At 46.9% G+C, this 12,706-nt stretch overlaps 1 long non-coding RNA gene and 1 pseudogene across 3 annotated transcripts; one reads left to right on the top strand and one right to left on the bottom strand.

The window, feature by feature from the left end:
- Positions 212–718, top strand: Gm18036 (predicted gene, 18036; annotated as a pseudogene).
- Gm39714 lies at positions 846–11,192 on the bottom strand. 3 transcript variants are annotated; one of them, XR_865782.1, is made up of 3 exons: positions 10,758–10,797; positions 7,846–7,934; positions 846–909 (listed from the first exon to the last, which is right to left on the bottom strand). It is a non-coding gene; the product is annotated as a predicted gene, 39714 (long non-coding RNA). The 3 variants fall into 3 exon arrangements; XR_865783.1 differs by lacking the exons at positions 846–909; positions 10,758–10,797 and adding exons at positions 2,878–4,396; positions 11,128–11,192; XR_865781.1 differs by lacking the exon at positions 846–909 and adding an exon at positions 2,878–4,396.
- Positions 11,193–12,706: the final 1,514 nt, after the last annotated feature.

A 12,706-nucleotide genomic window follows, 5' to 3' on the forward strand; every position in this document is an offset into this window, starting at 1 on the left:
TTCTACAAAGTGAGTTTCAGGACAGCCAGGGCTTTACAGAGAAACCCTGTCTCGAAAAACCAAAAAAGAAAAATCTTGGACAAGTCTCCATTGCTCCAAGGCCTTGGTGTGGCTGGTCTCCAGATGTGTGGCCTTGGCTTCTGTATGGGACTCTGTCATTCATCATTGGGGTGGGGACAGCCCTTGTCCTGCTATAGAAGCAGCTCTGCTCGTCACTGCCTTCAGACCTCTGGTGAAGCTGGAGATTGTCACAAAGAGGACAAAGAACTTGATCTAGTACCAGTCAGACTCCTGTCAAAATTAAGGGTAACTGGTAGAAACCCAGAAGGTTCAAGGGCCAGGTCCTAGTGCCTAACACTGGTTATAGGACAAGACAACTAAGCAGAGTGGAGAGAGAATATAATAGCCCAGCAGCTGAGACTGTGCATCACTCTTCTACCTGACCCAGGCTCCATCCTCAGCACCCATGTCAGGAGTTCCAGCATCTCTGGCATCCATGGGTACCAGCGCTCAGGTATACATACACATCCAAGCAAGAAAGAAGACTCATACTGCCCCGTGGCTTCCGGAAGTCCCTGGTCCACCAGGTCACGGAGCTTGACATGACCCTGATGTGCAACAAACCTTACTATGCTGAGATCACTCACCGTGTTTCCTCCAAGACCCACAAGGGAAGAGTTGTGCAGCTGCCATCAGAGCCCCCCACCTCGGTGCCAGGTGCACAGTACATCTTATTTGTATGTAAATAAAACCACAAACACCCTCCCGCCCCCCCCACACACACTTCTGGGATATATGGTTTTGCGCATTTATTGGTGGTGTTTTAAAGTAACTTGCTTGAAGGTGCTGCGAGAGGAGCCGGAAGAGCAGCTGAAGTGAGGGACGGGATGGGTGGAATCCAGCTTCATCCTGGAAAATTAGAAAGCCGTTCGCTTTGCTTTCAGATTCTTCCAACTCAAGAGGCAAATAGCAAACCAGAGGCAGAGGTGCTTTGACCCGTGAGTTCTCTGCCCTCTGAACCTCAGTTTCGTTATGTGGGTGGGCCCTGCCTCAAACGGGGTTCTGTTAAAGCAAACCCGAGACAATGCAAGGTCTTGATTTTTACCCCCAGCATCAGGGCTCTCAGCACAGTAGTGCTCATTGTCGGTCCCAGGGTTGGGGATGTTTTCTTCTTCTTCCTTCTCTCCCCTCCATAAGTTGTAATAATGTAGGGATCCCCAGACACATCACCAGCACTTAGACTCATCTACTCTCTGGCAGCTTAGCAACTTTACTAAGCAGGACCTTATGACTGCCCCTTCACTGAGGCTCAAAAGGAAATAGTGTGTGTGTGTGTGTGTGTACCATGACCCAAGTGTCTGCAAAGGCTAGTTTCTGAAAGGTTTGTTTGAATCGAAACATGTTGGTCTTGGAGATCAAACTGGGGGTGTCAGACTTAGCAGCAAGCTCCTTTACCCACTGAGCCATCTGCTACCCTAAAACTTTTTTTTTCCACTTTTTTTTTTTTTTTGAGACAGGGTTTCTCTATGTAGCTCTGGCTGTCCTGGAACTCACTCTGGAGACCAGGCTGGCCTTGAACTCCGAAATCCGCCTTCCTCTGCCTCCTGAGTGCTGTGATTAAAAGTGTGCGCCACCACCGCCCGGCGCCCTGAAACTTTTTACGAGAAAATTAAACTGAAAAAACAGCGACTCAGAGCCAGGCGGTGGTGCACGTCTTTAATCCCAGCACTCAGGAGGCAGAGGCAGGTGGATCTCTGAGTTTGAGGCCACCTGGTTTATAGAGTGAATTCCAGGATGGCCAAGGCTACACAGAAAAGCCTAGACTCCAAAACCAACCCAAAACAAAAACCTGGTGCAGAGCGTGGGGTGCTAGTGCAGGACCATAACGCTCACACTTGGGACGTGTGGGTGAGTGGTTCTCTATGAGTTCAAAGACAGCCAGGGCTACCTAGTAATTTCTGGGCTAGCCAGGGTGGCATGGTGAGACACAAGGATTCATCTCCATCGCAACAAATAAGTATGTTTGGAGTGATACCAACACCAACAAAGACCATTAATTCTTCTTTGTATGAGAAGGGTAGACAGCATAAGTGACCTGTGGTCACCTGACTTATAAAGTGGTCTGGGTGCCAGCTGGGCAGTATGGCTGAATGCTCTATAGTGTACAACTACTGGAACCCTCAGAAATAAGGGCCAGTGGGATGATCCCTATTGTGGGAAGAAGCTTGCAACTCTGCCTTGGGTCTTATAACCGGACTTTTGGCTATTTTGTGGGTCCTTCTGTCTTCTACACTCTCTACCTTTATTCTCTCCTTTCAGCCCCCCAACACTAGGTAGGAGAGAGAGAGAGATCCCTGATCTACTTTCTTTCATTTTGTTTCTTCTTCGACCATGACTACTATTAAACAGCAACCAGCCCACCCAAATGGCCAACAACGACCAACAGACCACCCACCTATGGGGGTCTAGCATTTATATCTTCTCTGAAAAGTCCCCAGAATTCCAAAGGTCACACAGTCACAGACACAATTTGCAGCTGGCAAAATCATCCCCCTGCTAGAGCACAAGGCAAATCACAGTCACCTGCTGCGCAGCAGCCCCACAGCCCACACCTGGGGTTAAAATGGAAACATAGTTCCATAATATTTCTGTTTTTCAAAGAAACTAAAACTCTCACTACAAGTCTCAATTATTTCTTTTTCTCTTTTTTTTTTGGTAAAAAGATTAATTTATTTTATGTATATGAATACACTGTCGATTGTCTTCAGACACACCAGAAGAGGGCATCGGATCCCATTACAGATGATTTTGAGCCACCATGTGGTTCCTGGGAATTGAACTCAGGACCTCTGGAAGAGCAGTCAGTGTTCTTAACTGCTGAGCCATCTCTCAAGCACCTCTTTTTCCTTTTTATGATTTATTTACTTGTATAGTGGTTTGCCTGAGATATACTTACACCGTATGTATGCAGTGCCATTGGAGGCCAGAAGAGGGCGTCAGAATCCCTGGAACTGGAGTTAACAGCCAGGTGTGTGCCGCTGTTGGGTGCTGGAAACCAGACAGTAAGAGCTCTAGCCTATCACTCACTTCTTTTAGGCTCAGCCCACTTAAGTGTTCTGAGTACAGAATCCTCCATGCTCCTGTGAGTCTGGTCACATCCCCTGGCGCATACAGCAGTCTGACTACTGTACTGTAGGACTGCCAGGGTGACACTTGCTTTGCAACCCAGATGGTGGCACAAGTCCTCCAGCTAAGAGACAAGCCAGGTCAAGGTATTAGGCCTATGAGTCTGGTCCAGTCAACACAGACGCTTCCAGCCTTAAGGAAAGGAAAGTCAGGGGAAGCCAATGTGAATCCACATTTCTCCAAATTAGTATCAGGTGGATCAGCCCAGCTGTCATAGCTATGGTCGTGGTCTGTTGACAAATAGTGTTTGCTCAACTGAACTCTTCAGGGGTAGATCCATGGTCTTTTGTTTCCCCAGCTCCGAGCCTCCTTATTATGGAGTCTTTATTTCCCCAGCTCTGAGCGGGGTGTCTGATGACCCACAGTGCTGAGCTGATGTTGACTGAATGAACGGTGGATAAGCTTCGCCACCCAAAGCCACCCTTTTACTGGAATTGTGTGATTGTTGACTGTGAGATTAAGGCTTCAGGAGGGTGTCGAGGCAGGGCGTCTGGGTTCACATCCAAGTAGGGTAGATTTACCAGTCAAGGCTGAGCGACCTGGGGCAAGATGAGTTTGTGCGTTCTGCCCTCAGTTTTTCTTCTCAAAGTTCTCTGTTGTGTGGGCTGTCGGAATGCACTGGAGGAGAGAGCAAGAAGTCTAGAGAGACATAGGCTATCGAGGAAGCGCCGTGGACTGGGATAGGAACAACAGGCCCTCTTACCCACCCTGGTTTTGGTCATTCTAAGGAAGGTGACCCAGTTGGGGTTCCGGGCTGGATTTCTTCCTTCCTAGAAAAGCCTCTCCTCAAAGGCAGCTTTGCACTGTCCCAGGTTCCAACCTCAGAGAGGCAAGAAGGAAGCTGTCGACAAACATCTGGAGGGCTGCCTGGGGGGTCTCGTGTTGGGCTGAGGCTGGCCTCCCGGATGGTTCTTCTCCCAATTCCACCATCTTGAGCAAATGAGGAGGGAAGGCATAGCAAGGTCACTTAGGGTCCCTGCCCTTACCACTTTCATCCAGTCCTCAGCCACCACAGAGCAGGGAGCAAGTGAGCATTCCAGTGGCATCTCCATCCAGCTGGCCTCCCTTCTGAAGCACTGTCCTTTCTCCCCCTGGTCTGACTTTCCTGGTATTCTTGCAGTTGGAGCTTCAGGTGCTGGGGACAGCATAGCATGACAGGGGGTGCCCACAGCAGGCTGGGATGGAGAAATCTCAGAAGTCCGCGCAGCTCCTTGTGAAAAAAAGATGGTGTCTGGGACCCTGACAAGGAGGACACACATCCCTCTAGGGGACCCACCATCTGAAATAAGGGACTGCCTGCAGTAGGCTGGGATGGAGACATCTCAGTAGCCTTTGGTGCTCCCATTTCTCTTAAACTTAGCCCTTGACAATGACTGTATAGATTTCATGTGCTTTTCAGATGGCCTTGATGTTCATAATTATTCTGTTATACCTGACTTTCCTACTCCCTTCTCCTTCTGCTCTGGTGAATTCTGTGAAACTAGATGTTCCTTGATGTAATGATTCTTAAACAACTCAAAATTGAGACACAGGGACACAGCACAGCACAGTCCTGATGGCCCAGGTGCACGGTTGTACATTCTCATCTTGGAAACAATGGCAGTTTTGGATTAATGTTTGACTTGCAAAGAAAGTTTGAGGAAATTATTAAAAATGAAACAGAGCCACTTACTGCTAGAGTCATACAGGATCCATTACCAGAAAGTGAAGGAATTTATTGGAATTATGAAAAAGCATGGCCGGGCAGTGGTGGTACACACCTTTAATCCCAGAACTTGGGAGGCAGAGGCAGGCAGATCTCTGAGTTTGAGGCCAGCCTGATCTACAAAGTGAGTTCCAGGACAGCCAGGGCTACACAGAGAAACCCTGTCTCAATGCCCTCCCCCCCCAAAAGCATTAGTACAAGAGACATAATCCTGGGATAAAGAAGAAATGGAATAAGGGAACATAAACATGGGGTACTTTTAATTTAGAGAGGAAAAAGCTATTGAATTTATGAAATGAGGTTTGCACAACACTTAAGAGTAGTTCCTGGTCTCTTTTGGATATATATGGATAAGAAAGTACAGAATGCATAAAATCTTATACTAGTAAAACTAAGCCAAAACACCGGGACTCTTAGGAGGGTCACTGTGTGCAATGTGCAGAAGCAGAAAGCTAGCAGAACTGCCAAGTTAAGGGTGAACCTGAGTCTTTCTGGCCACTGCCTGGCAGCTTTGCCCATGTCATTTATTATCAGAGCTTCACGGGAAAATGCAAGTAGCCGACTTCGGAGCTCTGAGCTCTGGAGTATAATAAGTCAAAAGGTAAAGTTTAAATAATGATAAGTTTGCAATAAATATTATTTTGGCCAGAGGCCTGGGAATAGGGGAAGCTTGAAACTTTGGAAGAACAATTGTAATTCTTGATTCTTTGTGTGATGTGGGTATTGTTTTGATTTGGCAACTATTATACAATGTCTTTTTTTCCTATCTGCATTTGGAGTATCAATAAAAGACTAGGGCAAGAAAAAGGTGAGAGAGTGGGTCATCGAGTGGAGAGAGAGAGAGAGTGAGATGCAGATGGTGTGGAGAGTGTGTGTGAGTGAAAGATGAGAGAAGGTGAGTTATGTGTATGTGAGAGAGAGAGTGTGAGGAGAGAGAGTGTGTGGAGTGTGTGAGTGGAAAAAGAAGAACACACAGAGTGAGTGCATGAGAGAGAGAGAGAGAGAGAGAGAGAGAGAGAGAGAGAGAGAAAACACAACTTTAAGGCTTTAAAACTGCCTGTCAGTTTGTACCTGAAAAGTTGTCTATGTCTGTTTATTATGGGCCTTTCATATATCCCCGCTTCCAGTTGATAACTATGATCCTGTGTTGAGGCTGGACCCTGAAACTCAGGTAGGAGGTCTTAAGGTGATTTTTCATTTTTTGTTTTTGTTTTTATCTGGGACCAGGTCGAGGATAGCTGAGTGTTGACACAGTTTCACACTGCCCCGGCTGACCTCACATTTACTAAGTGAGGATGGCCCTGAACCCCTGATTTGCCTGTTCCTGCCTGGGCTGGGTTTTTAGGAATGCAGTACCATACCTGGCTTGGATCTCAAGACTGAGCCCAGTCAGGGCTATCTAATGAGTTTTAAGGCAGCATTAGCCACATAGACAGTCTCAAAAGACCAACCAACCAATCAACCAAGAAACAAAAAACAAATCTGGAATTTCAGATATGGAGGTTTGTAGGTATTGGCATAAAGAAGACATTTGGGGGTGCTAACTCAGCAGTTAGTCATCTATAATTCCAGTTCCAGGGGATCTGGCACCTGCACCAGTCACATACACGGTACTTATAAAACATACATACACATCTAATACAGACATATTTGCACATAAAACATAAATAATTCAAACATCACGTTGTTTTGGTTTTTTTAAAAGAAAGCGTTTTAGGCAGGGTAGTAGTGGCATACAACTTTAACCCCAGCACTCCAGAGGCAGAGGCAGGCGGATCTCTGTCAGTTTGAGGTCACCCCGTTCTACACAGCAAGTTCCAGGGCTACACAGAGAAACCTTGAAGACAAACCAAAACAAAATTAAAAAAGAAAGAAAAGAAAATGTCCTTATTGTTTGTGGCATTTGTCTTGTTTTGAGATAGAGTGTCACCATGCAACCCAGGCTGGCCTACAAACCTTCTTATCCAAAATGCTTAGTCCTCTCTCAGCCTTCCTGAGAGCTGAGACATAGATATATACCACCAGATTGGATTAAGAAAGCATTCTTCAATAATTTGCAAAAAGTAGAGGGTTAATGAATTCACCTTTGACGAAGTACAAAGGTACCATAAACCAGAAAAGAAATAATTATTAAAAGAAAAGATGTGGGGTGGGTGGCTCAGTGGTTAAGAGCACTGACTGCTCTTCCAGAGGTCCTGAGTTCAATTCCCAGGAACCACATGGTAGCTCACAACCATCTGTAATGGGATCCGATGTCCTCTTCAAGTGTGTCTGAAGATAGCTACAGTGTACTCATATACATAAAATAAATAAATAAATCTAAAAAAAAGAAAAGATGTGGAGAATCTAGTCGACACATTTGTAATAAGGAAGTGCTCTGTGTCCAGAAGCCACAAGGCAACAGGAAGAGATAAGCTTGAGGGCTAGAGGGACAGCTCAGCAGCTAGGAGTACATGTGCACTCCTCCAGAGGCCCTGGGTTCGGGTCCCAGTACCCATAGCTGCAGGGGATCTGATGACCTCTGAAGGTACCTTCACTTATGTGGATACACCTTCCCTAGCCCCCACAAACATATACATAATTAAGAAAATAAATCTTTTTAAATGTTTTTTAAAAACATACTTGGAATAGACAGAGCTGGGTGTGTGGCGCATGTCTGTCCACACTGAGACAGAAGGACAGCAGGTTGCTTTATTTATTCTTTACCATCAGAGTCTGATCCAAAAACTCACTCTGTAGCCCAGGCTGTCTAGCCTTAAACTCATGGGACCACCGGGCAGTGGTGGCACACACCTTTAAATCCCAGCACTTGGGAGGCAGAGGCAGGCGGATTTCTGAGTTCGAGGCAGTTTGGTCTACAAATTGAATTCCAGGACAGCCAGGGCTACACAGAGAAACCCTGTCTCGAAAAACAAAAAACAAAAAACAAAACAAAACTCATGGGATCCTCTTACCTCAGCCTTCTGAATTCTGGGATTATAGGCTTGAGACATGCTGGGCAGGGCTGCAGGTTTAAGGACAGCCTGAGCCACATAGTGAGACCCTGTCAAGATGGAGAGAAAAAGGGTGTGTGTTGGGGGAGTCTGAGTGCCTGCCAATAAACATTGGAAAGTCCAGTCGCACTGATAGCAGAGGAGTGCAAGACAAGGGCAAGCTATCTGGTTCCTCTCCGTTCCACCTACACACTAGATGGACCTAGGTGTAGGTGCTCAATTAAGAGACTTTTGGGAAACTCTTTTTCTCAACTGGCATTTAAGTGGGTCTTTAATGAGGGTAATCTACAAGAATCTGGCAAAGCCATAAAATCTGAACATCCTATCAGTTTCAGGGCCGATTCTCCAGAAATGCCTCTGCACAGGCACAGGGCTTTCTCCTCTCTCTCTCTCTCTCTCTCTCTCTCTCTCTCTCTCTCTCTCTCTCTCTCTCTCTCTCTCTCTCCTCTCTCTCTCTCTCATATGCACACACTCACACACGTTTATGCCTGTAATTAATTACCAGCATTCCAAAAGGCTATGGTAAGACGATTACTGGGAGTTTGTGGCCAACTTGGGCTACATAATGACTTCTACCCTGTTCCCTGTTTAAAAAGGAAAAAAAAAAAGGTGGGCATGGTGGCGCACACCTTTAATCCCAGCACTCGGGAGGCAGAGGCTGGCGGATTTCTGAGTTCGAGGCCAGCCTGGTCTACAAAGTGAGTTCCAGGACAGCCAGGGCTATACAGAGAGACCCTGTCTCGAAAAACCTAAATAAATAAATACATAAATAGGAAAAAACCCTAAAATGATAATATTATAATTAATTTATGGCAAAATATCTGAAAGAATAATATAAAAATGATAGCAGTGGTTAGTTACCTTGGGGGAGTTTTCAGGGAGGCATCGAGGATGAAGGAATGTACTAGAATAAGGAAGGTTGGGGTTGTCTTTAAATAGTACTATTTAATCAGTAGCTCGGTGATAGATTCCTTGCCTAGCATGTGTAAAGGCCTGGCTGGGTTCAAGCCCTGGAATCAGTCATCAATCAATCAACCGTCAATCAGCAAGTAAATAAACCAGAGGAAAGACGGGTGCAGACTGAGGGAAGGTAGTTAATGTTGTTTTTTTCACAGCAGAGAACCGTTAGGAAATCATTGTTTTAAAAAAAATCTAATTATGGTTTTGAAGCAAACCATCAGAAGTTATCTTTGATGAGTGGAGAAGGTGAAGTGGGAGGTAATTGCTTTTCTATGCTGTTTGATTTTATGTCACACGTCCCCAAAAGGCTCCCACCAGGGCCTCCCTGTGCTCCAGGAGGAGACCAAATGCTGGCAGGGTGGCTCAGAGGAAGCCGAAGCCCTTGATGCCTGGGATGTCACCTTCCCTAACGAGCGAGCGCAGGAAGTGGGTAAGACTTCCAGCCAGCCTTCTCCCCAGAGTGATGTGAAGGCTTGTATCCCTTCCCATGCTAGCGGCAGCTGAGCTACCAGTAATGAACTGGCATTGCTGGAGAGAGACTCTGTCCAGGACGGCTTATCCTAGTGATTTCCCTCAGACCCTGTGTTCATCACTATGTCTCTGTTTGTCCAGCAAACCTCTGGTTGTCAGGAATGTAAATTTCCCAGCCCCGAGTTATCACCAGCTGGGGCAATTAGAATAGAGGGCAATGGGCCTTATCACTAATCCTGTAGCTTGGATAGCCTCCCCCAGGCCTTCCTCCTGTACACACATAGTCCAGATCCACAGCTAATAAATAAGCCTGTGCTGTTCTCCTCTGCTAGGCAGGCTGGAGTGGCACCTGGAAGTATAAGACTGGAGGCCAGGGTCCTGGGGACAGCCCTCTCTGTTAAAAATGGAAGGGAGGGGAAGAGAAGAGTGAGGAACGAAAACAATTTCTACTTCCCGATGCTCTGTGACTCATATATGGAAATTAAAAAGGTTATCTGTGTGCAGGGGCAGCAGAGGCTCCAGAGCCAGGCGAGGTAGAGGAACGGATCCTGGGACCAGGTTAGCTAAGGGGTGTGAGGGCGCAGCTCTGTGGGAGGACTAAGTTCTGGTGTGTTATTGCATCATGAGTGGTTATAGATGCCATGCTGAGTTGCTGGGGCCGGAGGCAGGGCTCAGTGGTAGAGTGCACACTCGGTGACCTGGAGGCCCCGAATCCAACGAGTTCTATTTGTGTGTTACAAAACAGCTTGAGGAGAGGATTCTATTTTTCGTAAGACAAGGTCTTCCTGTGTAGCCCACACTAACCACAAACTCATGTCAGTTCTCCAACCTTAGGTTCCCAGGTGCTGAGGGTACAAGCGTGAGCCCCTACATGCCTATTTTTAGAAAAGGGGCTTTGAATATTCTTCCCACGAAGCAGTAGCCATCACAACGATGTATATATTATATACATCAAAACTTTGCACTCTACCCCATAGATAGAGACAGTTACTTAAACATTTAGAATCAGGTTGTGCAGTAGTGATGCCTGCCTTTAATCCCAGCACTTGGGAGACAGCGGCAGGCAGATCTCTGTGAATTGGAGGTCAGCCTGATCTACAGAGGGAGTTTCAGGTCAACTAGAGCTATAAAGTAAGACCCCCCCCACACCTCAATAGATAGACAGGCAAAGAGACAAAAAATTTAGAATCAAATGTGCTTAAAGAAAGAACAAGACTGTTGGGCAGTGGTGGTGCATGCCTTTAGTCCCAACACTTGAGAGGCAGAGACAGGGAGATTTTTGAGGCCAGCATGGTCTACAGAGCCTGTTCCAGGATAACCATGACTACTCAGAGAAAGCCTGTTTAAAACAAACAAACAAACAAACAAACATCCAAAGAAACAAACAGAGTGTGTCAAAATGAGACATAGACTTAAAAACAGCTGGGCATGGTGGTACTCACCTTTGATCTCAGCACTCAGGAGGTAGAAGCAGGAAGATCTATGAGTTTAAGTCCAGCCTGGCTACACAGAGAAGAGGAGAGGAGAGGAGGAGAGGAGAGGAGAGAGGGAGAGAAGAGGGAGAGGGAGAGGATAGGGGAGGAGAAGAGAGGGGAGGGAGAGGAGAGAGAAAGGGGAGAGGAGGGAAGGGGAGGGGAGGGGAGGGGAGGGGAGGAAAGGGGAGGGGAGAGGAGGAGAGGAGGAGGAGAGCTAAGAGCTCATGTGAGGACAGGGAAAGCGATCACCAAGGGAGGAAGGGGATGGCCTAGTACTTATTGCCAGGTGAAACCAGAGCTTAGTACGGGTTATCACATAGACAACCTGCCTACCCACCTGGCCTGGTATTGTTAGACAGCATTGCTCTGGCCAGGATCCCCATGTCTGTATAGGTGGGGCTCTTCTTACTGTCTGTGCTTACATACACCAGCCTGCTTGGTTTGTTTCCTCTTTTTCAGCTTTAACATTGTATCTCAGCACTTGCTTTAGCATCTGTGTGGCCTGTGGCTCCATCCATAACACTGAGAAAGGGAGGTGTTGCCTGTTGACTTCTGACAAAGACTGACTTAACCTGGACACATGGTTCCAGTTTCTCACTTCTTACTGCTCAGGGACCCTCTCCCCTTCCTGTCTCTTCTCTTCATTCTTTTGTATCATCTTCCCTCCCAGGAGGGCTGTGTGAGATGACTTCCTTGGCACTATTTGTTCCCACTTGACTGGAGGACCACACAGGGCTGCTTCTCTATACCAGAGATTGGCATGCCTGTCTCTGCTGCCCTGAGGGAGAGAACACCGCCCAGCTGTCACAGAGAAGGATGAGGAGAGATGCCACCATGAGGAAAGAGTTTTCAGGAAGGAACTGAGCTGAGGCATGGCTCATGGCGGCGTCCTTCCCTAGTATGCACTGTGTCCCGGGCTCCATCCTTCACACTCCCAAGGAGATGATACTGGAACTTGTCAAATCAGAATTATATTTTGTTTTGTTTAAGACAGGGTCTCTCTCTATATATAGGTCTGGTTGTCCTGAAACTCACTATGTAGGCCAGGCTGGCTGGCTTTGAACTTACAGAAACACACACACATACACAAATGCACTACACCACACACTCATCACACACACACAAACACACACACACCACACCACACACACACACCACACTACACACACACATACACACACTTACCACACCACACAACAACCACAACACACACTCACTTACCATACACCCCACAAACCACACACACATGTACAAATACACACATACATGCATGCACTGCACCACACACATGCCATACCACACATACACTACACTCATACAAACACACTCACCACACTACACACACTACACTCATACAAACACATACACATACATACACACCACACACATATACAATCACCACACCACACCCACACTGGTAAGATAAATTAGAGAGGAGAATGGTATAGAAAGGTGAGGGCAAGTGAGCAGGCCAGAATGCCAGCACTCGGGTTGGCTACCAGGATCTGAGCTGGGCTGTGGAGTAGAGGAAATTCTGTCTGGGAGAGGGAGGTGCCGCCCTGGTGCCTGGCCAAGGGCATGGTGGAGACCCTTGTGCAAGATGTAGAAATGGAAGGAAGACAAGACGGTCCCAAATAGCCCCTGTCTTAGAAGTGGAAAGTTCCATAGGTGATGGGGAAAGATACGGAGAGGTATTCGGGAGGAGGAGGTAGGTGAGGGGACAGGGATTTAGAAGAAGATGGAGGCAATTCTAGGGCTAATGCTTTCTTCTTTCTTCTTTGTCTGCAGCGCTGCATCTGAACCCAGGATCTGGAGCTAGGCCAGCTGAGTTACATCCCAGGAAAATTTCCAATGTGATTTCTGTATTCTTTTAAATTTACTTTTAATTTAAGCGTATCTGCGTGGCTGTCTACCAC

Source organism: Mus musculus, chromosome 1 (assembly GCF_000001635.26).
Source record: "Mus musculus strain C57BL/6J chromosome 1, GRCm38.p6 C57BL/6J".
NCBI lineage: Eukaryota > Metazoa > Chordata > Mammalia > Rodentia > Muridae > Mus > Mus musculus.